The 26,736-nt window shown below is 42.7% G+C and overlaps 1 protein-coding gene across 5 annotated transcripts in view; it reads right to left on the reverse strand.

Annotated features, from left to right (window-relative positions):
* The window catches only part of LOC788150 (uncharacterized), a 40,837-nt gene that overhangs the window by 5,118 nt on the left and 8,983 nt on the right, over positions 1-26,736 (reverse strand). For 3 of the 5 annotated variants that reach the window (XM_059877215.1, XM_059877219.1, XM_059877218.1), the window contains exon 3: positions 5,780-5,865. The gene's annotated coding sequence lies outside the window, so the exon portion shown is untranslated. Of the gene's footprint in view, positions 1-3,809; positions 3,906-5,779; positions 5,866-8,020; positions 18,169-26,736 lie in introns of those variants that run through there. The other 2 variants (XM_059877216.1, XM_059877217.1) reach the window with 2 other exon arrangements.

Genomic DNA, 26,736 nt, shown 5'->3' on the forward strand with positions numbered 1-26,736 from the left:
ATTCCCTGGGGCAACACTTTCCATTGAAACCTTAAATAAGGCTGTTTAAAATTTTCTGCTGGTAAACTAAAGGCAAATCGCTTTTTATCCTCAGCATTTAAGGGGATGGTGAAAAAACAGTCTTGTAAATCAATTACAATAATATTATATCCTTCTGGGATGGCTACTGGGGAAGGAAGCCCAGGTTGTAAGGCTCCCATATCTTCCATAGTGGCAGTAATAGCTCTTAAATCTTGTAAAAGTCGCCACTTGCCGGATTTTTTCTTAATAACAAAAATAGGAGTATTCCAGGGGCTATTGGAGGGCTCAATATGTCCCAATTCTAGTTGTTCAGAAATTAACGCTTTGGCTGCCAGTAGTTTTTCTTTAGTCAGAGGCCATTGTTCTACCCACACAGGGTCCTGAGATTTCCACGTAATGGGGTCGGCAGCAAAAACAATGGCCTCCATCAAAAATTTGGATACCCTAATCCAGCACGGAACTTTAGAGGAGCAGGGCAAATTGGCTCAGTTATTCCTGTCTGCTGTTTACCTAACCCTTTTGAAGGATCATAGCCCATTTGTAGCATTTGCAAAGTTACTTTATCATCAGGGCTAAAAAGTAACATGCCCATTTGAGACAGCACATCTCTCCCCCACAACGAGAAGGGCAGCGAAGGAATCATATACGGTTGGAATGTTCCACGGGTATCCTCAAATTGCCAGTCTAAAATTTTTGCACTTTGAGCTACTGTAGGAGCTCTCCCGATGCCCACTAAGTTATTTGCAGTAGTATGTGTGGGCCAGGAATTGGGCCAGTCTTTCCCAGAAATACAGGAAACATCTGCTCCTGTGTCTAATAGCCCTTCAATAGACTTGCCACTGACAAGAATAGATTTCATAGGACGCTTTTTAGTAATTTCTGTTACCCAAAAAACCATGTCACTAGACCCAAATCCTTTGTCCTGTCTTTCATTTTGGGTGGCTGTTTGCCCAATTGCATTATGATAAGGCAAAAGTAAAAGTTGGGCTATTCTCTGTCCCTGATGTATTTGGAAAGTTTTAGTCGGGGGTGAAATCATTATCTGAATTTCTCCTGTATAATCTGAGTCAATTACTCCAGGAATAATTGTAAGACCTTGTATAGCTAAGGAACTTCTGCCTAGTATAATTCCTACCAGGCCTGTCGGTAATGGACCTTTAACTCCTGTAGGGATTTTTATAGTGGGGCTATCTGGTGTTAATATTGTTGAGGTGGTGGAACTGAGGTCCAGTCCTGCGCTGCCTGGGGTTGCTCTGATGAGCTCTGCGACGGGACGAAGGGAATGAATGGGTTCAGTGAGGCTGCCCCAATCGTTGTCGGGGCCTGGGGCTGGCCCCTCAACCCGTTTCCCGACTGCTGGTCGGGGCCTAAAAAGGCTCCATTTCTATGAAATCTTGACCTACAGTCCCTTGCCCAGTGATATCCTCTCTGGCAGCGAGGGCAAAGAGACCTAGGATTAATAGGCAGTGGGGCAGGGTTTTGCGGAGCAGCCACAGCCGGTTGGGCCGGATTAGGCAGATAAGAACCGGGTGGTCTTTGAGGGCACCCATGAAAAGTGTGTCCCGTCTGGCCACAAGAAAAACAAGTTCTAGGGAATGCATTCCTGCCTTGGTTATTGGGATCACCTTGTGATGGCTTGTTTTTGTTAGTAAAAAAGGATTGGACTGCCTGCTGATAAGAGTTTCCTTTTATCGCTGCAGCTATCGCAACACCCTGTAGCACTGATGGTCCTACATCTGCACACTGTTTCATATAATCAATTAGAGTTCCAGTTCTTCTAACAGGGCGCAATATAGCCTGGCAGGTAGAATTAGCATTTTCAAAGGCCAAGTGTTTTGTTAACAGTTTAGCTGCCTCAGAATCAGAAATTATTCTCTGGACAGCTTCTGAGAGTCGTGAGACAAAGTCTTCAAATGGCTCTTCTGACTTTTGTTTAATATCAGATAGAGCGGCACCTGATGCTTTACCATCGGGCAATGAGCGCCAGGCAGTAAAGGCACAATCAGCCACCTGTTGTATAGTAGTCCTATCTAATTTCATCTGTTCATCATACGAGGGGTAGTCGGCCTGACCAAGTAATATAGGTTCAGTGATATGTGTAAAGTCTCCATTTTGGTTAGAAAAAGCATATATACGAGCGAGATCATCATATTCAGATTTCCAAAGTATAAAATGTCCTCCGGACAGGCAGGCCCTAGCAATTGATTTCCATTCTCGAGGTGTTAAGCATTGACCTGCTAGATTTTCTACTAGCTGCATCGTATACGGGGCTTTAGGCCCATATGAAATACATGCATTTTTAAGTTCTTTTACCAATTGAAAAGAAACAGGCTCCCAGTCGATAGCCTTTTGTTCACTTTCATCATTGTCAAAAATTAAAGGGAAACAAGCCTGAAGCTGGGGATCGAATTTCTCGCCAGGGGCAGAAGAGGCCCGTCTCCGTGGGATTGATTTTGGAATTTTCCCACTTTGATAGGGAGGTGGCGGTAATAATGCGGGTTTAATAGGACCTGTACGGCGTGGTATGGGAGGTGGTATGGGGGGAGGTGGTATGGGGGGAGGTGGTATGGGAGGAGGTATGGGAGGTGGTGGCAATGGCATAGGTTCCACATTCTCTGCTCTGTACTCAGGAGCTCTTTGAACTGTTTGGTATCCAAAGCTTACATATGGATTAAGTGGGACGGTCTCTTGGGAGTCCCTGGGGGCATATGGCCTGATGGGAGACGTTTCCCTTAAGCTCTTTGGAGCTGATGGCCTGACAGGGGAAGCTTCTCTTAAGCCTTTTGGGGCATCTTTGTTTAAGAGATGCCGATCTCCATCAGGGTGATATTTAACTGTGATCTCGCCTAAATTCTCTTTTTCTTTTGGGGAAGGCTGATCTTGTTTTTCATCCCTATCTTTAAGTTGTTCCTGAGTAGTCATGGCTGCTAACATTTTTCTTAATTGCCGATAGTCGGGCGGGTCTTCGTTTTTCTCATTTTCCTCAGGTTTAACTACAGTTTCAACATCATTTTCCTCTTTAAAAGTTACTCTTTTAGATTCAGGGGCAGGTTTAGCTACAGCATTTTCTTCACTGTCACTTTTAAGATGTACTTTTTCTGAATCAGGGGCAGGGTCTAAGACATCTCTAATGATATTCCATAAGGAAAAGGCGTCATTAGGCACCTTTTCTGAGCCGTGTTCGGCGTGGTAAGTTTTTAGCTGTTTTCCTACTTTTTCCCAGACATCTAAGTTAACAGAGCCTTCGTCTGGAAACCAGGGACAGTGCTCTTGTACAAATGAAAGAAATGACTGAATGGCAGATTTTTTAACTTTGATTCCTCTTTTACCTAATAACTGTAAAATTACTCCTATAAAGAGCTGTCTTTCATTTGATTCAGTATTACCCATGTCAGAAAATTAAGTATAGTAAAAGATTTTGCTTTAAGCTATCAAAAGATCAGGCTTTTCTTTGGCCTTTTAACTTCAGAAACTGTTTTCTCTCTCTAAGTCTAACTCTTTAACACTTTCAACACTTCCCACTCCTCTCGCCCTGTCTATCCTACAGGGGGGTCCGCGGCTCCCTTGAGTGGGGTCCTAGCCATCCCGAACACTGGAAGAACAATAGGGCTGGTGACCCAGATTGTTCCGGGGGAGGAACAGTAGGCTGATGGCCCAAACTGTTCCAAGGGAGGAGCAGTAGGGCTGTTGACCCAAACTGCTCCGTGGGGGAACAAGAGGGCTGATAACCCAGTTGTTCCGAGAACGGGGGGCAATAGGGCTGGTAACCCCAATTGCTGGGAGCTTACCTTCGAAAATCCTGTATCGGGCGCCACCTGCTGGGGACCAGCCCCAGCTGATCCAGGGTATTCGAAGGAGAGACGGCCTAGGCGACTATTTATATGCTAATTAGAGATATAGAGAACAACAGAATGAGGATAGCTCAGTAGGAAAATTCAGTGGAGAAAAGAAGCTGAGTAGCTTGGTTTACGCGGGAGACCAATAAAACTTCAAGACAAGAAGTTTGCACCACTGACGTAGGCCGCAGGCGCCCTCTCGAATAGCGGAAGGTGTCTCACCCTAGACACCTTCTCGAGTGGGTCTTAGAAGCCCAGGCATGATTAGTCAGCGTGGTGGGTTCCGCGCTCCAGATGGAGACTCAGCTGGAAGTTAAAGGGAAGAATGACATGGGGAGACCAAGCGCTGGTAAACAAGGCCCGTAGCTTTATTTTTAACAGGGGCTTTTATACCCTAAGTTACACATAGAGGATAATAGGGGATGCAAAGTCAGCAGTCTTTGGTTCTTATCAAAAACCAAGGTTTCTTTCCTGCAAATGTATCGTATACAAATGGTTTAGGTGATTTACATCATCTTCTGGCCAGAAGGCCTACTAACATTTTATGACTCTTGACAAGGACTTATCAACAAAGACTTACTTTCTCTAAGAGTAATTATTTCAAGGTTTGGCACCATCTTCCAAAGATAAAATTGCATTCCTATAGGGCGGATGTGTAATGGGTTTACAACAAAGAAAGAATTTATTACCTTAAGGGTCTCAAGTTACTAACACCAAGGCCACTACTTATTTTTTCTACATACCCACTATTAATTGATACATATTCAAGGATACAATTCAGGGGATGTGAAAACTTGGCAACAAGCATTGACTCATCAATGAAATCCTTTACTAGTTTATTCTGACAGTTTTTAACTCTCTGAGAGGCTCTAAGCTATTTGAATATCTTAAGCTTCCCATGCCTCTCGAGGCTAGGAGACTGTAAACAATCGTATGCATAGCTGCAGGAGTCCGGGTAAACTTGTCAGGCGAGTTAGAGAGCCATCAGAGGGGTTTGGATTTAAACACTCCTAATTGCCCAGGAACTTTATTAATTGGAGCTGTAAGTTAACTCTTTGACACACAGAGAGAGAGATGGTGGTAGGGGACAGCCCCCAGTAAAGTCAGAGGTGAGAGCACAAAGCAATAAAGTAGGCAGACTCTGGTTTTTGGGGGGAAAATGCTCGAGAATATCCGGGGGGACTCCTGAGGCTCGATCCCGCCTTTGCGTATGCCGAGCCTCCTTCCTCATGACCTTTGTCACGAGTGGAATGCCTCACCGGCTCCCCGCACAGTGTGTCACCCAATACAACTCACGGAATAGAAACACAACTTCTGAGTGATGGAGGTGATAAAAATGATTTAAAGAATTTCCCCTATTTAAGTTGTTTGCATAGAGTAAATTCAATAATGCAAAAAAGCACCCACTATCACTGAAGTCTGTTTCTGAATTGTCATTCCACTCTCAATCATTAAGATTTTGAAGAAAGTGACTCATTCATTTACATTCAGTGGCATTAGAAAAAAATCAGAACAAATTTCCCCTTATTGAACTGAATTCCAGATTTTACCAGATGTTCTGCATATAATACCTGACTTCCACATGCAGCTTCTTTACCCTGGTTGACAGAGAGCAGACAGCACATCCAGATGGGCCCTAAGCAATCCCTGCTGCCCAACAGCACCAAGACCCTGTCTCCAACCCATGCATGTGAAACCCTACCCAGGATGGTGCCCAGGGGAGCCTCCTCACAAGGGCCAGGTTACCGGGTCATGGGGAGATGGGATCTAAGTGGAGATGACAGGCCCTGAGGGAAGGCCCCAGGTGAGTGTGTGTGTATGTACAGGAGTCAGAATACTCCAGAGTCAGAGAAGATTAGCGAGTCCAGAGAAGGGCATTTCAGGAAGGACAGACTGAGAATCAACTGAGAATATGACTTTACCTGAGCAAGAGCCATTCCTGACTCCTTTTCCTTCCCCTTCTTCAACTTCAAGGCTTCTTCCTCAGGCAACACAAGTCTTCAGAGGCCTATCATGAAAGATAAAAACATGCTGTTTAATGTTTAAAGTCAACACACCCCTTTCCTGTGCCACAACCCCACGCAAGCCCTCACCATGGGGAACAGACAGTTCTCTATGGCCACTGTCTCAGGAGGGACTCAGGACAGTCAACTCCCACACAGAGTCCAATATAGGCACTTTCTCACACTTTCCCTCGGATCACACTCCCCTCCTGGTTGAGGCCTCATGTACACAGCAGCAGGGGGCACCTCAGCTGACCCCACGATCCCCTTCAGGTCACACTCCAGGCCCTGGGCCATCCCCACTCAGGGCAGAGCACCTGCCTCCTCAACCCAGATCTCAGCCCTCAGGAAAGGGAGGACTCAAGAGTCCTGATGCTCAGCGAGGGATCCAGACTGCAGTCACCTAGGGCACCTTAAACACTATCAAGCTGTGGACCAACACAAACTACCTGAAGGGGAATCTCTGGTCAGAGGGTACAAAACATGGGTATGCAAAATGCCTCATCAATGAAACCTGAAGCTTGGACTGAGCACCACTCAGAGGAGACAAGAGTCCTGATGCTCAGTGAGGGATACAGATTGAAATCACCTGTAGCACCTAAAATACACAAACATTCACAAAATGTGTACAGGCGTTATAGATGGGTTTTGCACTTCTCATCTGTATGATTTGAGCAACTTTTGAATTTACTACATTCTAAAGCCACAAAAGCTACATCTGAAACTAATCAGCCACATCCAAAGCCCTCAGCACCCAACTGGATCCAGTTCCCCTTCTACCTACACATCTAGGTGTTTCCACTTCATTCTCTTTGTCTGTTTTCCTATTTTCCCTCTACTTCGGGGTCTCCTCTTTCCCCTGCTCCTGCCTTCCTCTCTATTTCTTCCTTCACACCTCTCCTGCCCTTGGCTGCAAACTGCAACCTGTTCCCTCTCTTGAGGCTCTCCCCCCAGCCTTCTCGATTGCCCTACATCTCTAAGAATTTCTGCCTCTTTCATCCCCCACCTCTGCTCTCTCTCTGCCCTCCCTCTTCCTCGGCTCTCCTTGTCACCCTTTGTACTGTTCCTCTCCCAGGACCACGATGCTCTGAAGGCCACTGTCCCACCTTTCACCCTATTGCAGACTCTTTGTGTGAAGGACCTCACCACTGTTACCTGTCCCCTACTGATTGATGATCCAGGGCCCCCCTCTCTCTGGTGCTCTCCAACCCCTGGAGATGCAGGATTTTATTTATTTGATTCACCTGCTCCTTTCAAGGCGTAATCGCTTTCCTTTTATTTCACTTTCACTTTCATGCATTGGAGAAGGAAATGGCAACCCACTCCAGTGTTCTTGCCCGGAGAATCCCAAGGACGGGGGAGCCTGGTGGGCTGCTGTCCATGGGGTCGCACAGTGTCGGACACGACTGAAGCGACTTAGCAGCAGCAGCAGCCATCTTCTATGTTCCGATCTCCTTCATTCTGTTGCCGTTAAGTTTTCCTATTTCTCTGTCCGGCTCTCTGACTCTGCTTCGCCTGATCGCCTGGCCCACGAATTTACAAGGATGGCGAGCGAGTAAGATGCCCGCCTACAGCAAGAGACCATTTGCCATAGGGTAAAATTTGGCACCGAAGAACATTGGGTGTTACAGGGCTGGCCGAGGTCACCTCCCTCTACGCGGGGTGAGAGGAAGGGCTGACGGGAAGGTTGGTCTGCAGGGCAGAAGGACCGGTCGGAGGAGACACGAGGACACAGGGGCTAGGAGGGAGGGGGTCTCAGGAGCGGGGCGGACTCTCCTGAATTCCAGGACCGGGAAGAGGGCGCGGCCTCTCTGGGAGCCAGGCGGCCGGCGCGGCCTCCAGGGTGCCGAGAGGGCGAGGGCGAAGCTAGGGGCCGGCGGGAATCCATTTCGCGCCAGAAGACTTTACTTGAGAGATGGGGACAGAGGCACTAAACAGTCTTAGGCGGGAAAAGAAGAGAAAGGCGGTGTCTACCTGGACTGAAGTCAAGGGAACGGAACAGCCTCAGAGCGAATTCAAACACAATGGAAAACATACCCTACAAGTATTGGCGCCGTCTGACTCTGCTTGAGGGGGAGGGCCGGATGCTAGGATTTTAGGCCCTTAGTAGCTCCGAGACCCTGACAGTGGAACAAGGGAGACCGCCTACCACAGAATTACCCTAGAAATCAGAAGTTTACGCTCTGCAGTGCGACCGTCCCTCGGAGAACGTTTCCGGGTTAGAAACTGCTCACTCACGATGTTAGAGGCGGAACTTCCCTCACGATGTTAGAGGCGGAACTTCCGGTTGCAGCGCATGGGCGGAGCGCTACCGGGAGGGGCGGGGCACGGTGAACCCTGATCCATTCAGCAGCGCCTGGAGGCGGGGCAGGGGACCTTCTAGTACCGTGAAAACGCTCACTTTAAGATCCTGTGTGAAACAGGTTTAACACCTTGTATTAGTGTCTGAAAGTAGGAGGTTTCCTCCTGACAAGTTTAAAACGGTGTTAATAAAAAGCTGTATTTGCCAGCAGGTTTCTCCCAGGTCCCTCTCTTGAGACTCAGGCGCTGTATTCAATGGTTGGGAACAGTGGTCTCCAAGTGGTTGCTGTGGGATGCTAGCTGGCTCGTGGAACTTTCCTGCAAGTAGAATCAACTTAGGCAGTTCAAGGAACGAAAAACTGGATTTGCCTCGATAATAAAAACTAGAATGAGAAATACAAATTGCTCCCTGGGTAGAATTCTACCCTACAGAACAGTTTTCCTTTGTATTCCTCATTCAGTCAGGATGAATGAGGCTGAATGACAACAAACACACTGTCAGTTCCAGGCACTCAGGAACTAATCCTGGAGTCTGAGTGAAGGACTAAGCCGTGTGATAATTTCCGACACTAACCATTGCTTTAAAGAGAGTAAGACACGCTAAAACAAAACAAAACAAAACAAAACAAAAAACTGCTCTAAATTGCACTGTTCATTCTTTTTTCTCCAAAGTGTTTTGCTTTTGAAAACGTTTCCTCCCAGTGTTATTGAGATGAACTTGACATACATCACTGTATGAGATTTAGGTGTACAGCATAATGTTCTTTCATACATTGAAATAGTTACTGAGTTAGTAAGCATCCATCATCCCATATAGATTCAATTTAAAAAAAAGAAAAAACATTTTTCTGTTTATGATACTGTCGACTTAAAAAAAACACACAAACCAAGAGTCGTGAGTTGTTCCATTTCGGGCAGAATGAGGACTATAGCCAAGGGAACAAGGTCTCAGAGACAGCTTCCAGGAACTGTTCTGAAGAGGTACAGGCAGAAAGTCTGTACAACCGTTTTTTTGGTGAAGCGGGACGCAGCTCCTTAGAGAATCTCTTAATTTACTATAAGGGATGCTGCCAAACTGATAAATCATTCAATAAAATCAATTTTTTAAATTTACTGTTAAATTTTTGTACATTAATAGAAGTCAGAGTCTGAAATATACAGTTATGATGTTTTCAGTATGCCCATGTGAATAGTCTGGAACAGAGAGTGGAAAGAATAATGCAAGTACAAATTGAGTATTTAATCCTCAAATGGTATCCTGTTTGATTCCATATTTGAAAGAAATTATTACAGATTCTTTCAATCCTGAGAATCTAATGGCACATTGCTAGCTTCTCTACTTGTAAAGTTAGAGACAGGAAAAAAAAAGTGTTGGTGGAAGGAACAAGATTCATCTAGGGTTGACAAAATAACTAAATTAATTACAATAGGAGATGTATGAAACACTTCAAATAAAATAGCAGCAAATGTAACTGCAGCAGTTAAATGTGAATCATACTCATATATGCAATATTCTAATGCATATGAATATATTTTCCTCTGAAGATAACTGCTCTGTTCAATTTCCAAAAATAACTCATTAAACATACATATATACAACAGTTATAACCAGCCAATGGAAAAAGTGATGAAGTTTTCCTCTGCATCATTTCTACCAGATAATCATTCCCTAGTGACAGGGACTTTCCCTCATGAAGAGCCCAGTCCCTTAATGTCCTGCGTGCTCTGTTCAAGGCCAGTAGGTGGAGGATTCTGTCCCATAACCCACTGTGAACTATCTACAGAAAGGCACCCTGAACGCAATGAGCATAATGAGTAATCATGCCCTAGTCTTACATTATTATCTGCTGCTAAGCATAATTCACACACTATTGTATAATTCAGGGTCCTCATTTTTCCAGGTAACATGAAGCTGAAGGAACCACACCTAATGGAGTCTGCCCCTTCATCTTACTGACTGCTCTCCAGGGACCATCTTCAAAGGTCTATATTGAAGGTGTAAGATCAACAGACTTCAAACTTCATGTTGAATGGCATACACTGTGAAGTAGCCTTTTCAAGAAAACTCAAAACAAATGAATATGTATACACTGAAGATAGGGCCTCCCTTGTAGCTCAGTCGGTAAAGAATCTGCCTGCAATGCAGGAAACCTGGGTTCGATTCCTGAGTCAGAAAGATCCCATGGAGAAGGAAATGGCTACCCACTCCAGTATTCTTGCCTGGAGAATTCCATGGACAGAGGAGTCCAGCAGGCTATAGTCCATGGAGTTGCAAGAGTCAAACACGACTTAAACCACCACCACACTGAAGATAATGGGCCATTTCCACATAGGTCCTTACTCTCATGTATACATTATGTCATTAAATTTTAAGATGCTGTGACTTGTAACAATTCTGTAGTATGTAATATCTCAGATTAATATGGACTATAGTTGTCCTTATTTATTAGGGTTATTTATTCCTAGTATGTATTATTTGATGTGTGGTCTATTGTAAGAAGTGCTCAAAAAGTTCCCCAAATTTATCGCATATTTCCCAAATATGAATCTTATGATGTTCCCTGAGAATGCACTGTTTCTTAAAAGCAGTTCCATGTTCAGAATATCTGTATACTTTGACTTATATGAATTATCTCATTACACCAAAGGCGAGGGCACTTGATGAAAATCTTTACAGATTCACAACACTGGAAAGAGTCTTCTCCAACATAATACCTCTATGTTCCACAGTTGGGATCTTCAATTATAAGAATTAGTACACACATTATTTGGTATAGTTTCTCCCAGAAACATGTATTCTGAAGCTTAGTGCACTGTGAGGCCTGGATAAAGCTCCTCGTCTACATTTACGTGTCTTCTCTTCATGACAGAATCTCTGCTATTGCCTAATATTTGAACTAAAGGTAAAGGTTTTGCCAGACCCACAGAATTTGGGAGCAAACACTTCAGCATGTCCCCTTATTTGTGATCTTTGGGTAAAACCTCTGCCACATACATTTGTATTGTTTTTCTCCAGGATAAAGATTCTGATATCTAGTGACAAAGGAACAATAATTTGAAACTTTGCCATATTCACTGCAATTTTATTTTTGGAATTTTAAAAAGTTAAATTAAAAAAATTTATTTCTTGGCTGCACCCTGAGGCATGTGGGATCTGAGTTCCCCGACAAGGGATCAAACTCATGCTCTACCTCCCACCCCCTCACAGTGGAACCATGGAGTCTTAACCACTGTACTGTCAGGTTAAGTCTCCCCACTGAATTTTTAAGCTTGAGGTATTTGGTGACCCTGAGTTTAGGGTACAACCTAAAGGATTTGCAAAATTTATTCCTTTCTTTCATGTTCTGTCCACTGATTATTACCTAAATTCTGGTGAGATATGAGCCCTGAGTATACATTTCTCACATTCACGATATTTGTGAGGATTCTTTCCAGAACAAATTTATTTTCTAAAGGCCTGACTACACTAAGTACATCTACCTGGTTTCTATCCAGTATGAATTTTCTCATGAACTTTAAGATGTGAACACATGCTAAATGCACTGCCACATCACTGTATTCTCAAGGTATCTCATCAGTATGGACCATCTCATGAGTTAGGCTTGAAAGCACACTGAAAAACTTGCCACACTGAAAACCTTTCATTACATTTATAAAGTTTCTCTTCAGTATGAGTAATTTGGTGGGTCATGAGGTATAAACTTTGACTAAACACACTGAGACAGTCATAACATTTGTAAGGTTTCCTTCCATTATGACATTTGTAAGGCTTCTTTCCATTCCTTCCTTATATGATGGTCAGACTGAATGCACAAAAGCTTTGCCAGACTTAAATATACTTATATGGTTTCTCTCCAGTATCAATTCTCCAAAGAACTGTAAGGTGTAAATTTTTAATTCTGAAGACTTTCCAACATATATGATATTTATATGGTTTCTCTCATGTCTGGATTTTCTTATGCGCACTAAGCGCGGGTGGCTGCGACCGGCGCACTAAGCACGGCCGAGAGGAGCTACCCCACATCCGAGGTCAGGGGCAGAAGCCGGGAGGACCCCATGCCCGAAGGGTGGCGGCCAAGAGGAGTTACCCCACGTCCGAGGTCAGGGGCAATGGCCGAGAGTGCCAGGCTGCGATTGCGCAGGAACGGCCGAGAGGAACTACCCAAGTCCGAGGTCAGGGACGGCGGCCGGGAGGAACTATCCCACGTCCGAGGTCAACGGCAGCAGCCGGGAGGAGCTACCCTGCGTTTGAGGTCAGGGGCGGCGGCCGGGAGGAGCTACCCCACACCCGAGGCCAGGGGTAGCGGCTGTGTGGACCAACCCCACATCCAAGGAGCGGTGGCTGCACGGGCACAGGAGGGCCTAGAGGAGCTATCCCACCTTGAAGGTCAGGAAGTGCGGCAATGAGGAGATACCCCTCGTCCAAGGTAAGGAGCAATGGCTGCGCTTTGCTGGAGCAGCCATGGAGAGATACCCCACACCCAAGGTAAGAGAAACCCAAGTAAGAATGTAGGTGTTGCAAGAGGGCATCAGAGGGCAGACACACTGAAACCATACTCACAGGAAACTAGTCAATCTAATCACACTAGGACCACAGCTTTGTCTGACTCAATGAAACTAAGCCATGCCCGTGGGGCAACCCAAGATGGACCGGTCATGGTGGAGAGATCTGACAGAATGTGGTCCACTGGAGAAGGGAATGGCAAACCACTTCAGTATTCTTGAGAACCCCATGAACAGTATGAAAAGGCAAAATGATAAGATACTGAAAGAGGAACTCCCCAGGTCAGTAGGTGCCCAATATGCTACTGGAGATCAGTGGAGAAATAACTCCAGAAAGAATGAAGGGATGGAGCCAAAGCAAAAAGAATACCCAGCTGTGGATGTGACTGGTGATAGAAGCAAGGTCAGATGCTGTAAAGAGCAATACTGCATAGGAACCTGGAATGTCAGGTCCATGAATCAAGGCAAATTGGAAGTGGTCAAACAAGAGATGGCAAGAGTGAATGTCAACATTCTAAGAATCAGCGAACTAAAATGGACTGGAATGGGTGAATTTAACTCAGATGACCATTATATCTACTACTGCGGGCAGGAATCCCTCAGAAGAAATGGAGTAGCCATCATGGTCAACAAAAGAGTCCGAAATGCAGAACTTGGATGCAATCTCAAAAACGACAGAATGATCTCTGTTCATTTCCAAGGCAAACCATTCAATATCACGGTAATCCAAGTCTATGCCCCAACCAGTAACGCTGAAGAAGCTGAAGTTGAATGGTTCTATGAAGACCTACAAGACCTTCTAGAACTAACACCCAAAAAAGATGTCCTTTTCATTACCGGGGACTGGAATGCAAAAGTAGGAAGTCAAGAAACACCTGGAGTAACAGGCAAATTTGGCCTTGGAATACGGAATGAAGCAGGGCAAAGACTAATAGAGTTTTGCCAAGAAAATGCACTGGTCATAACAAATACCCTCTTCCAACAACACGAGAGAAGACTCTACACATGGACATCACCAGATGGTCAACACCGAAATCAGATTGATTATATTCTTTGCAGCCAAAGATGGAGAAGCTCTATACAGTCAACAAAAACAAGACCAGGAGCTGACTGTGGCTCAGATCATGAACTCCTTATTGCCAAATTCAGACTGAAATTGAAGAAAGTAGGGAAAACCACTAGACCATTCAGGTATGACCTAAATCAAATCCCTTATGATTATACAGTGGAAGTGAGAAATAGATTTAAGGTCCTAGATCTGATAGATAGAGTGCCTGATGAACTATGGAATGAGGTTCGAGACATTGTACAGGAGACAGGGATCAAGACCATCCCCATGGAAAAGAAATGCAAAAAAGCAAAATGGCTGTCTGGGGAGGCCTTATCAATAGCTGTGAAAAGAAGGGAAGCAAAAAGCAAAGCAGAAAAGGAAACATATAAGCATCTGAATGCAGAGTTCAAAAGAATAGCAAGGAGAGATAAGAAAGCCTTCTTCAGTGATCAATGCAAAGAAATAGAGGAAAACAACAGAATGGGAAAGACTAGAGATCTCTTCAAGAAAATTAGAGATACCAAGGGAACATTTCATGCAAAGATGGGCTCCATAAAGGACAGAAATGGTATGGACCTAACAGAAGCAGGAGATGCTAAGAAGAGGTGGCAAGAATACACAGAAGAACTGTACAAAAAAGATCTTCATGACCCAGATAATCACGATGGTGTGATCACTGACCTAGAGCCAGACATCCTGGAATGTGAAGTTAAGTGGGCCTTAGAAAGCATCACTATGAATAAAGCTAGTGGAGGTGATGGAATTCCAGTTGAGCTCTTTCAAATCCTGAAAGATGATGATGCTTTCAGGAAAGTGCTGCACTCAATATGCCAGCACATTTGGAAAACTCAGCAGTGGCCACAGGACTGGAAAAGGTCAGTTTGCATTCCAATCCCAAAGAAAGGCAATGCCAAAGAATGCTCAAACTACCACACAATTGCACTCATCTCACATGCTAGTAAAGTAATGCTCAAAATTCTCCAAGCCAGGCTTCAGCAATACATGAACTTCCAGATGTTCAAGCTGGTTTTAGAAAAGGCAGGGGAATCAGAAATCAAATTGCCAACATCTGCTGGATCATGGAAAAAGCAAGAGAGTTCCAGAAAAACATCTATTTCTGCTTTATTGACTATGCCAAAGCCTTTGACTGTGTGGATCACTATAAACTGTGGAAAATTCTGAAAGAGATGGGAATACCAGACCACCTGACCTGCCTCTTGAGAAATCTGTATGCAGGTCAGGAAGCAACAGTTAGAACTTGCTGGAGTCCAGCTCCAGCAGCCAGGGATTCAACCTGAAGGGGTGAGCGGTGTTGGCGAGAGAAACTGAGGCACCCTCTCATTTTACTTGGACTGGCTGTTTATTTCAAGCTTATGATTCTCTTTTATACTTTTACAAAAGCATTAGGTCAGAGGTTTAATATTTTTAGTTCCCATGGACCCAGATTTATTTTTCTCGAAAAATCATTGTTGCCCCTCAAAAGGAGCTCCTTCCTCAGCAATTCTCTTATCTACTTTTTCTCATGTGTCCTTGTGAATACACTGTGACTCATGCTAATGTCTGGGCTGCATACCACATTCCTCAGTTTAATTCTTATCTTTCTAAATCCTGTTTGCTCCTAGTATCCTAAGCTCACTATTTCTTAGAAAGGGCTTCTACCTAATATCTCTAAAGTCCCTAATTTCTATAAGCTATAGTAGACTATGCTAACATTACAGCAATCCTTAAATCTTTAGCTTCTATTTTAATTATTCATAAGCCCTAAATTCAGCAAACTCGTTTGCCATAAACTTTTCTCACAAATGGGCTTCAGATAGCAATCCCTCCCATGGCCTCAAGCTGTGGCCTGTGTGCTCACTCTGGAACACTTTTTTGTAAAAGTACTTGAACAAATGTCAGTGATTAATTTTATGAATTATTCTTTGAGCACAGCTGCAGAAGGCTTTATGCCTTCTCATGCTCCTCTCAAAAACAACAAGCACCTTAATATTCTCTTCAGTCAACTCAGCCGAGGAAAGGGAAAAACAAGTCAGAATCACAAAGCTTAACTCCTTCATTCGGGGTCCGTGCCTACAGAACAAAGGGAGGGGGTTTAGGGCCGTGCCTCTATTTTGTCAGTAATGCCTAACGCGACTCCCGACATCTCCCCCTTTTTTATTTTTTAGAGCATAGGTATGAAACTCAGTAGATAGAGCAGAAATATTTCGGCTGAGTATTCTGAAAAGGCACGGGGCTATTACACAAATCAGAACTAGCAGGCATAAGCACATGGCCACATTAATCATTGTAGAAAAGGATACATGGGAAAGATTCCCCTCCAGATTTTTAAAGAGAGAATTAGAAAGCCATTGAGAGGAAAAGTCAGACTCCACCTGCTTCATATCCTGAATATCCTGATGTAATTTAGAGATACCAATACTAAAATCTGAATGATTCCAGATGCCTAAAATATGATTTTTAATGCATTCCCAAGAACGCATAGACTCATTCACTTGTAGAGGGGTAATGCACATCCATTTAAATTCAGCATGGCACCTTAAAGATAATTTAATTTTTAAGTTTGTAACTTCTTGCCCCATAAACAGAACTGCTTCTTCTTAAGCATTGACCCTATTTTCTATTTTCTTATCTATAATTTCCTGCATAGTAAGAGCTATGGAGACATTTTTGGACAGCTGATTGACAAACGAGGCCGTATGTACTTCTTCTGACAGGGCAACAACAGAAACCGTGACTGATGCACTATGGCAATCAAGGCAGTTATTCCCACAACCAGAGCTGCAATGAATCTCTTAGGTTGAGAAATTAAGCCATTAAATTCATATAAAACTTTCAATGCATAATCATCAAACCATTGTCCCTCTAATTTTACAGGAACCATCAAATATAGTGGTTGCTTTACGATCATCACAGCCTTATAATTATTATAATCATTTCCATCAACACAATTTGATATAAAACAATTCACACATATAACATTGTAAACAGTTTTCCCTTTAGAAACTTCCAAACCACTCTGATTTCTGGCCAACAAAAAGGCATAGGGAGAATGTACGCAGGCTCATAAAATGCATCTTTGTTCTTTTAAAGATCTATGTAAAATCACAGGTGTGATAGCAGCCAATGCTTTCCATAACTCAGGCTGCATGGGACCCGTTCTATCGAAGCTCGCTAAAGGAGGAACCCATCCATCAGCATGCCACCTAGTAATTACTAAAGGCATAGGGAGAAATGAATTATTCCATGTGGACCTATAAGGTTCTACATAAATCAAGCCCCATCGTTGATTTGAAAGATAGGGGCACCCCCACTCGATCAGAAAATGTCTGGTGGTAGCAATGGGAATAGTAACTTTATGCCGTACATGCATTCTTTCCAACAAGGAAAGCCAGAAATTCTGCTTATGCTTTCCTAGGCCTGCAGTCCTTGTTCATCAGAGTCCAGAATGGGGAGTACACAGCTCGGATAGTCCTTTAAATGAGGGGCTGCCTTTTTTAGGGCATCAAATAGTCTTTCTTGTGTCCTCGGCATCAGCAGCTATAAAGACCAAAAGTCCCTCTTGCCATCTCTTCTCAAAGAATCAAGAAAGTGATTCCTGCCTTTCAAGGAAGTGCTGATGCATCCATTTAAAACCAGAGCTCATCCTTGTCAAGAGGAAGGTATGGCAAAGCAAGTAAGTGGATAAACGGACACGCCTGAAAAATTGAAGGAAGTGCTGACCACTGATTTAACATTATTAGGATAGATGGAAGCCCCGCCCAAAAGAAGAGTATCATTAACAAAAACACAAATTGTGTTTTAATCCACCTTCTCTTCAGCCTGTTGATTGGCTCATTCATCCAATCAACAGGCTGAAGAGAAGGTGGATTAGGCAAATAGGCCTAATGAACCTTTTCTGCGCTGGAAGGCCTCGGCTGACAAGCCAACACAGCAAGCATAGCCGCAAACATTACTATAAGCGCAGCCTCATATCTCCCCTTTCTATTAATTCTTCAGCCCACTGAGCTAGATGTTTTAGCTGGCCCCAAGTTGGTACCGTGTTGGAGGTAGTTGTTTGAGTATGATGACGGTGACGAGGTGGAGGAGAATACAGTTGAAGTCGATCAGCATGTCTCTCTTGAAGCGTTAGGTGCCTGAAGCGATGTACTAGCAGTGAAGCCTCAGATGAAGAGTCACTTGCCCTTTGGCTTTTCCCTGGCTCCTTCAGGCCTGAACTCAACTAGCTTTTGGTCTCCCCATCTTTTTTCGGTCCCAGACTCCAGGGCCCCAGCGATCTCAGTGACCTTGGGGGTCTTTGTGATCCTGGAGGTCTCATGGGGCTGGACATGTCGAATCAGTCTGTCAGGAATCCAGACAGAAGTGGAATCCTGTAGAAACACACAAGCATACCCTCTCGCACAAGTTAGCAATACATCTGGCCCTTTTCACTCTCTGGTAAGGAGGTCTTTTCACTTGACCAGGGGCCGAGTCGTAGCCCATTTAGGAATCTAGTGTCTCATCATTGTAGTCTGCCCCTGTGTGTCTACATTTAAATGATTAATTACAAAGCATGGTGTAAAACATGATGTGGAGAGGAATACTTAAATTCTTCCTGCTTTAATTTAGCTATTTGATTTTTTAAAGTTTGGTGCGCCCTTTCCACTATGGCTTGACTTTCGGGATAAGGTATTCCTGCTGAATGTACTATGGAAAATTGTTGACAAAATTTCTTAAAAGCAACAGAAGTATAAGCCGGGGCGTTATCTGTTTTTATTTGTTCGGGGAGTCCTATTTGGGAAAAACATTGGAACAAGTGCTTAATTACATCTCTTGCTGTTTCACCTCATCTAGCAAAGCCTGTAATAACATGAGAAAAGGTATCCATGGTAACATGTACAAAGGACAGTCTTTCCAAAGGCCGGGATATGAATTATGTCCATTTGCCAGAGAGCATTAGGCCTAAGGCCTCGGGGATTAACTCCTAATGGTGGAGATGGACTAAATATTGGGCAATTTGGACATAAGTATTTGTCTAGCTGCTTCCCTAGGTATATGAAATTCATACCTTAAACCAGCTGCATTTTGATGGTGAATTTTGGGAGAATTTTTGGCCTTGTCAATTTTTTCATGTAAGTTTAAAGCAATTACTTTAGTTAATGTATCCGCCAAAACATTTCCTTCATGTAAAAAAGGGCTGGGCAAGCCGGAATGGGCTCTAGTATGTCTGACAAAATATTTCTTATCTCTGTGTTTAATCTCTTTCTGTATATCAGATAACAAGGAGAAGACTGTAGTTTTATTTTCCAGGAATATTAGCAGTCTCTATATGAGGAAACAACCCTACAATACATCAGGAGTCAGTCAAAAGATTGAAGGTGTGGTCTCTTAAATGTTGAAAAGTCCAAATAACTGCTCGTAACTCAGCCCTTTGGGCAGATGTCTCTTCAGGTACCTGAACATGGGATATTTTATCAATAATTGACTGCTTTACCGTTAGAGGAATCATCTGTGAAAACTAAAATTGCCCCTTCCAAAGGTTGAATAGAAAATTTCTTTGGAAAAATCACTGGATGTGTTTTAAAAAAAAAAAGCAAAACGGGGCTTGAGGGCAAATGAAACAAAATTTGACCCTGGAAATCTATCAGGGCAACTTGCCAATCATCACTATTTTGTAAAAGAAATTGCAATTGATCTTTATTGAATGGAATCACTATATTTGTTACTTCTTTTCCAAAAAGTTCCACATTTTTTTTTCTACCTTTTATAATTAATTGTGTCACCAAGCTGAGATAAGATAAAACTATTTTTCTTGGGGTCACTGGTAGATGGAGCCATTCCAATGGGCCTTTTTGCCACAAGTATCCTGTGGTGTATGTTCTATGGCGAGAATAATTAAATCCCATCCTCTGGTAATATTAATCCTAATTAACTAATCATTTAAAGCCTCATCTATTTTAACAAGAGCCGACTCTGCCTCACTAGTCAACTTTTTTTTAGAACTGGGATTAGGATTGCTTTTTTAAGCAATCAAAGGCTTCAAATCTGCCGTAGTCAGTTTTAAATGTGGGTGTACCTCATGTGAAGAGTTGACTCATTGGAAAAGACTCTGATGCTGGGAGGGATTGGGGGCAAGAGGAGAAGGGGACGACAGAGGATGAGATGGCTGGATGGCATCACTGACTTGATGGACGTGAGTCTGAGTGAACTCCGAAGTTGGTGATGGACAGGGAGGCCTGGTGTGCTGTGATTCTTGGGGTCGCAGAGTCGGATACGACTGAGTGACTGAACTGAACTGAACTGAGTAAGGGCTGAGACCTGAGTAAAGGATTTTGCACACTCAATGTAGTTGAAAGGTTTCTTTACAAAATGTACTCTCCAGTGACCTGTAAGGTGTGAATTTTGACGGAAGGCTTTGCCACAATCACTACATTTGCAAGGTTTCATTCCAGAATGAATTTGCTGATGACGTGTAAGGCTTGATTTTTGAGTAAAGACCTGGCCACATTCATTACATTTGTTAGGTTTCTTTGCAGTATGAACTCTCTGATGCCTTCCAAGAGTTGCACGTATAGTGAAAACTTTGCCACACTCATTACATTTGTAAGGTTTCTCTCCAATATGAGTTCTCTGATGACTTGCAAGATGTGAATTTTTACCAAACCTCCTGTCACACTCATTATATTTATAGGGTTCCTCTCCAGTATGAACCTTCCGATAAATCGCAAGGTTTTTATTTCGACTGAAGACCTTGCTACACATATCACATTCATATAACTTCTTTCCGGTATGAATTTTCTGATGTCTGATGAGGTTAGTGGTGACTAAAGGTTTTTCCACACTCATTACACTGGTTTCTCTCCAGTATGAACTCTATGATGCAATGCAAGGGTTGCATATAGACTAAAAGCTTTGCCACACTCACTACATCTATAAGGTTTCTCCCCAGTATGAACCCTCTGATGAGTTGCAAGGCTTGAATTATTTTTTTTTTTTTCAAGGCTTGAATTATTACTGAAGACTTTGTTGCAGAAATCACATACACAGAACTTCTTTCCTGTATGAATTTTCTGATGTCTAGTGAGGTTTGAATAGTGATTAAAGGTTTTTCCACATTCATTCCATTTGTAAGGTTTCTCTCCACTGTGAATTCTCCAACAATTTAGAAGTCTTGAATTTCAACTAAAGACTTTGTCACATAAATCACATTTAAATATTTTCTCTCCTGTGTGGACTGTCTGATGTCTGGCAAGGTTTGAGCTATGGAGAAAGGTTTTGTTACACTTGCTACATTTGTAAGGTCTTTTGCCGTGTGCTTTCTGGTCCTGTGTCAGGACTGAGGAATGCGTAAAGTCATTTTCATGAATGTTAGAAATACTGGTTTGAACTTCAGGAGAAATTATATGAAGTGATGAAAATGGGACACTACTGTTGATTTTCTTGTCAGGGTCATCAAATCCATACATTTCCCCTTCACTTCTTATTATGTGGAGTTCATCCTGAAAGTTTAAACCAAGCTGATTTTCAACAGGCTTGATTCTGACATCCCTTTGACAACAGCAATGTCTTCCATCAGTGAGATTTTGTTATTGGTCACAAGCATTCCTTTATCATATCTTTCATTACATCTCTGCTGAGACTCAAAGTCATATTTGAGTCCATATTTTCCTGCATTTCCCTGAGGTAAAAATGTTGGATTTCAAGACTTTTGGGTCTTCTCAACATCACTGTTTCAAGTACTTTTCTTGTGTCACTGTTCGATTTTAGCTGTAATTGCTTAATCACACGTATGGGAGAGATATCTACAATATATAAAGAACCACAGTATCCTATTCATTAGAATCCATAAATAAATCTTTCATGTTGAGTATGTGTTATACCAAAAGTAATACTGATATCCAACAGAGTTATGAAAGTTCCTAACAATGATCTTAAAACTTTTAGAAACACTAAAGGAATAGAATTCTTTACTAAATAACATATAATTCAAGTTAATTTTAAGGTAGCCTTACTTTACAAACCCCATGTCAGAAACACTCACATTGGAAATCAGCTATCAAAGAAAGGGTATTTTTTCACCATGACCCCAAAGTACATACCAATTAACATTAAACATACTGCTGTTCCATAGCTGAGGAGAAAAAAAAATTATATTACAGATATACTCTGCATACTTACTATAGAAAAATGCTAAAAAATGGATAATACACTGTAATGTTAAATAGTCCAAACAAAGGTGATCTAATAAATAATTTAATGGGCTGTTTAGAATTGAAAAATGAATACATGATAGAGAAAATAAAGAGTATAACAAAACTATTTTTAAGAAAAAATATTTTTCTAAAAATTTACTATAAAGCTATGTACCCATAAATAAAAGGCATTTTACAACATGAACAAATAATGCATGTCAGTCGTATTGCTTTATACATGCAAAAAGACCATTGTCTGGATATCACAACTAATAATTAATATAAAAAATATTGTCCAGATATCAAACAACCAATAAATAGAGGATGCCCTACTTAGGCAGTATCCTTCAAATTATTTATGTTATTCACTCCAAATGTACATAATAAGGACTGAGCATTTTGTAAATTTTTAAACCAGGTTCAGACAAAATGCTGAGAAAAATTGCAAAAGAAAAGCACACAAATATAATAAAGACAAAGGGATATCAACAACCTGCAACTGGGGCTTCCCTGGTGATGCAGTGGATAAGAATATGGCTGCCAATGCAGGGGACACGAGTTCGATCCCTGGTTTGGGAAGAATCTACCTGCCACAGACCAACTAAGTTCTGCGCCACAATTACTGGGCTCACGTACCACAATTACTGAAGCCAAGCACGTAGGGCCCATGCTTCCCGATAAGAGAAGCCATGGCAATGAGAAGACCGTGCACCGCAACAAAGAGAAGCCCCTTCTCTGCCAGCAACTAACAAATAATTAGTTGGATCCAGGGCAACCGATATTTAAGTTTTTAAAAAAGGAGATGGATGCATTTCTTCTGTACACAGATATGCAGTTACAAAGAAATCACATCAACAGTAGAGTAGGAAAAAGATTGTCATTTTGAAACTAAGTCCCCCTATATTTGAGTTCTCTTGTTGAGTTTGATTAACCTGTTTATAGAATATGTTATTCTCTTTCTTTTTCACACCAGTTCCCCTTAAGATTGAGGAGAATCAAAAAAGGGAGGGGACTGAAACTGAGCAAGGCCCTGGGGGGCCCAACCAGGTACACAGTTTCTGGTTCATAGGAAAAGGCTTAGTCACCTAGACTTTACCTGAGATCCAAAGAGGAGATTCAAGCAGTAACTATTAGGGAAGTGAGGGAGGGCAGAGACAAAGGAAAATCAAGTCCAGCATAATCTTTTCCACAATGGATAGCTAAAACTGATACCTTGATTTACAACCCCTAGCTGTGGCTTCAAACAGCTGGATCCAAAATGACTTAAAAACTGATGACACCCATAAGGTCAACTGAGAACTGAAATTCTTTTTTTTTAATGATTATTTTCATATTTATTTTTGGCTTTATCGGATCTTAGTTTGCGGTGTGTAGGCTCTCAATTTCTGGCTCCCTAGTTGCGGAGTATGGCTTTGTTGCCTCAAGGCATGTGGGATCTTGGTGCTCCAACCAGGGATCGAACCCAAGTCTCCTGCATTGGAAGGCAGATTCCCAAACACTGAACCACCAGGGAAGTCCCAGGAACTGAATTTTTTAACCACTGACTCCAAGCAAATAATGGTATATCTCAGCTAATGCCTTTGCTCCCTCTTAGAAGGAATCACAAGACCGAGATTTAGGAACTTTTCTTACAGGCACACATAGAATAATCCTAAAGTAACTCACAACATGCTGCCGGAGTCGGCAGCTGAGATCTTATGGGGAAGCTGGGATCACAGACACTCCACTTCCCTCTCTCTTTTAAAAATCTTACACCCTGGCCAGCCAGCAAGGTGGATTTAAGAGAGGCCTGGGTCTCCTATTTTCCTGCGTGGTCCTACATCAACTAATAAACTTTTCTCTGCTCCAGACTCCAAGGTTTCAGTTTGTTTGGTCTCACCAAGTGACCAGCACATGTACTTGGGTTCAGCCTCATTAGGTCTGATGTATGTTCTTTGTTAGGAGAAGGTACAAGATGGTGCTGAAAGCCAGGCTTCTACAGAGCATTTCCTCAGATGGCTCATCAGACTCAATGGAAAAGACTGAAAGGTTTTCTGCTAAGATAAGGAACAAGGACACAGTCTCTCAATATTTATAAAAACATATACCTGAAAAAAAAATAAAATAAAAAAATAAAAACATATACCTGAAAGTTCTGGCAAGAATACATAGGCATGAAAAGAGATAATAGGTCTCCTAAGAGCAAAAGGAAGCGAAATTATCTGTTGACAACTGACATAATCTAATTATGTGCGTATGAGCCTGCCTGCTAAGTCACTTCAGTCGTGCCCAAGTCTGTGTGACCCTATGGACTATAGCCTGCCAGGCTCCGCTGTCCATGGGATTCTCCAGGCAAGAATACTGAAGTGGATTGCCATGCCCTACTCCAGGAGATCTTCCCCTAGTGTCTCTTACGTCTCCTGCATTGGCAGGCTGATTCTTTACCACTAAGCCCAATCTGATTATGTAGAAAATGCCAAAAAAAAAAAGATACAATAAATGCAAAGATATCCCAAGCCCATGGATTGGAGATCAACATTGTCAAGATGCCAATACTAGCCAAAGAGATCAACAGATTCAAAATAATCCCTAGTGAAATCCCAATGGCATTCATTTCTTAAAGAAATAGATGGATTTGTCCATGCTACTATTCTCAGCAAACAACAGCAAAAACAAGCTTGAAAAGAACAAAGTCAGCAGTTTGACACTCCAAGACTTACTCCAGTTTCCAGAGACCACTGACACACGATAGAGCCAACAGGAAAAAAAAAAAAACCAAAAAACTCTTGTGTAAAGAATCCACCGGCAATGTGGGAAACCTGGGTTCGATTCCTGGGTTGGGAAGATCCCCTGGAGGAGGGCATAGCAACCCACTCCAGTATTCTTGCCTGTAGAATCCCCGTGGACAGAAGAGCCTGGCGGGCTACAATCCATGAGGTCACGAAGAGTCGGACAGGACTGAGGACTGAGCACAGCGCATACAGCCTACTGAAGTTCCACAATGGTCTCAGGATCACTATACAAGGCAAGGGCAGCAAATTGTGTTACTCAGTAAACCCAGTCCACAGAGAGTCTACCAAACGTTGTCTGTAAACTACAGGAGAATTATCACAGCAAAGAAACTGGAAAAACCTTTAGTCTTTGGGTCTACATAATTCAAAAGCACATTTAAGAAGCAAAATCGTACAAACCTACGAAAATAAAAAATCAGGAAGAGTACACATTCCCAGACTAGGCAATGCAGTACAAGAGCCAAAAATTTACAAGATATGGTAGTCAGATACCCTACGACATTGACATGGAACCATCTGCTTGACCCACAGATGCTAAGAGCCAGAAAGATTCATACATGTTCCCCATGCAGAACTGGGGATCAAAAAGAGGATCTCTCTGTCCATTACCTTAGTTTTCTTAAGAAACAATAGAGAAGACCCAATCCATCTCCCTGGTACACACAACCCTGAAGGGCATGGCAGAAGCAGAGCACAAGAATGGCTGAGGGATCTAAATAAGCAGACAGGGATGGGGACAGCTCCATAGAGACTCTGAGGTACCAGAGGAGTCAAATGACAGCCAATGTTTTCCCATTTTTTTTTTTAATCACAAATAATGCTTTTAATTAGCTAGCTTCTTACAGTACTCACATAACAGAGACTGACAAATCCATGTTACTGTTGTTTAGTTGCTCAGTTGTGTCCAACTCTTTTGTGACCCCATGGACTATAGCCTGGTAAGCTCCGCTGTCCATGGGATTTCCCAGGCAAGAATACTGGAGTGGGTTGCCACCTCCTTCCCCATCCCATGTTTTGATTACATCTTCCAAGTACAGCAACTCTGATCAAACTCAGAAGCTCAGTGGAGGGATCCCCTCTGATCCATATGGACTAAGAACTGGGCATCCAGGGGGATTAAGACCAGAAGAACAGATGAAAGGGCAAGAGACCCTTGATAACACAACCCACATTATGCTCCTCAAACTCAAGCAAAGACCAGTTCACAGGAGCCAGATGGTGACTGTTGTGGATCTTGACAAAGACCTTGCTCTCTCTCTGTAGGAACTGTGGCACCACTGGAGGGTGAAAGAATACATTTTACATGATGAATGACATCAAGTGATAAGTAGGGGAGAATAAAAATTTCCTCTGAGAGTTTTCAATAAACACACTTTGGTTTTCCCAAAGAACTCTCTACTCTGACAAGAGGTTCCCAGACTCTATAAAGGCTGTGGCTTCCTCTCAGCCCTGAGAACATGTCTCTAATTTGTACTTTTGATACATTCCACCCACTTGGTTTTTTGCTATTTTCACACCAGTTATCACAGTCCTGGGCTCTTTCTCTAGCTCTAACATGGAGATAATGTTCAGATCAGAAATAGAAATTACTGCTTTATCAAAAACAAAGAAACATAAAGTGCTGTGTTTGTTCTTTGTTCAGCTGAGTAATGAGGGCATGACAGCTGGGTCTGGAAAAATATTTCACAAATTCCCTGGTGGCTCAGTGGTAAAGAATCCACCTGCTAATGCAGGAGACGTGGGTAGGATTCCTGGTCTGGAATGATGCCATAGGCTGAGCAGCAGCTAAGCCTGAATGCCACAACTACTGAGCCTGTGCTCTAGAGCCTGGCAATGGCAACTACTGAAGCCCATGCACTAGAGCCTGAGCTCAGCAACAAGAGAAGCCACCACAATGAGAGGCCTGTGCCCGTCCACTAAAGAAAAGCTGGGCAGCAACAAAGACCCAGCATCACCAAAATTATAAATGCATAGGGAACAGTGTACTATACATATCTAACACTCTTCCAATAAATATTGAATTAGAAGCAAAGGGTAGGAAGCAGGATATCAGATATTTTTTTAAAATCTGCCATTGGGCTT

The sequence above is a fragment of the Bos taurus genome, chromosome 18 (assembly GCF_002263795.3).
Source record: "Bos taurus isolate L1 Dominette 01449 registration number 42190680 breed Hereford chromosome 18, ARS-UCD2.0, whole genome shotgun sequence".
Taxonomy (NCBI): domain Eukaryota; kingdom Metazoa; phylum Chordata; class Mammalia; order Artiodactyla; family Bovidae; genus Bos; species Bos taurus.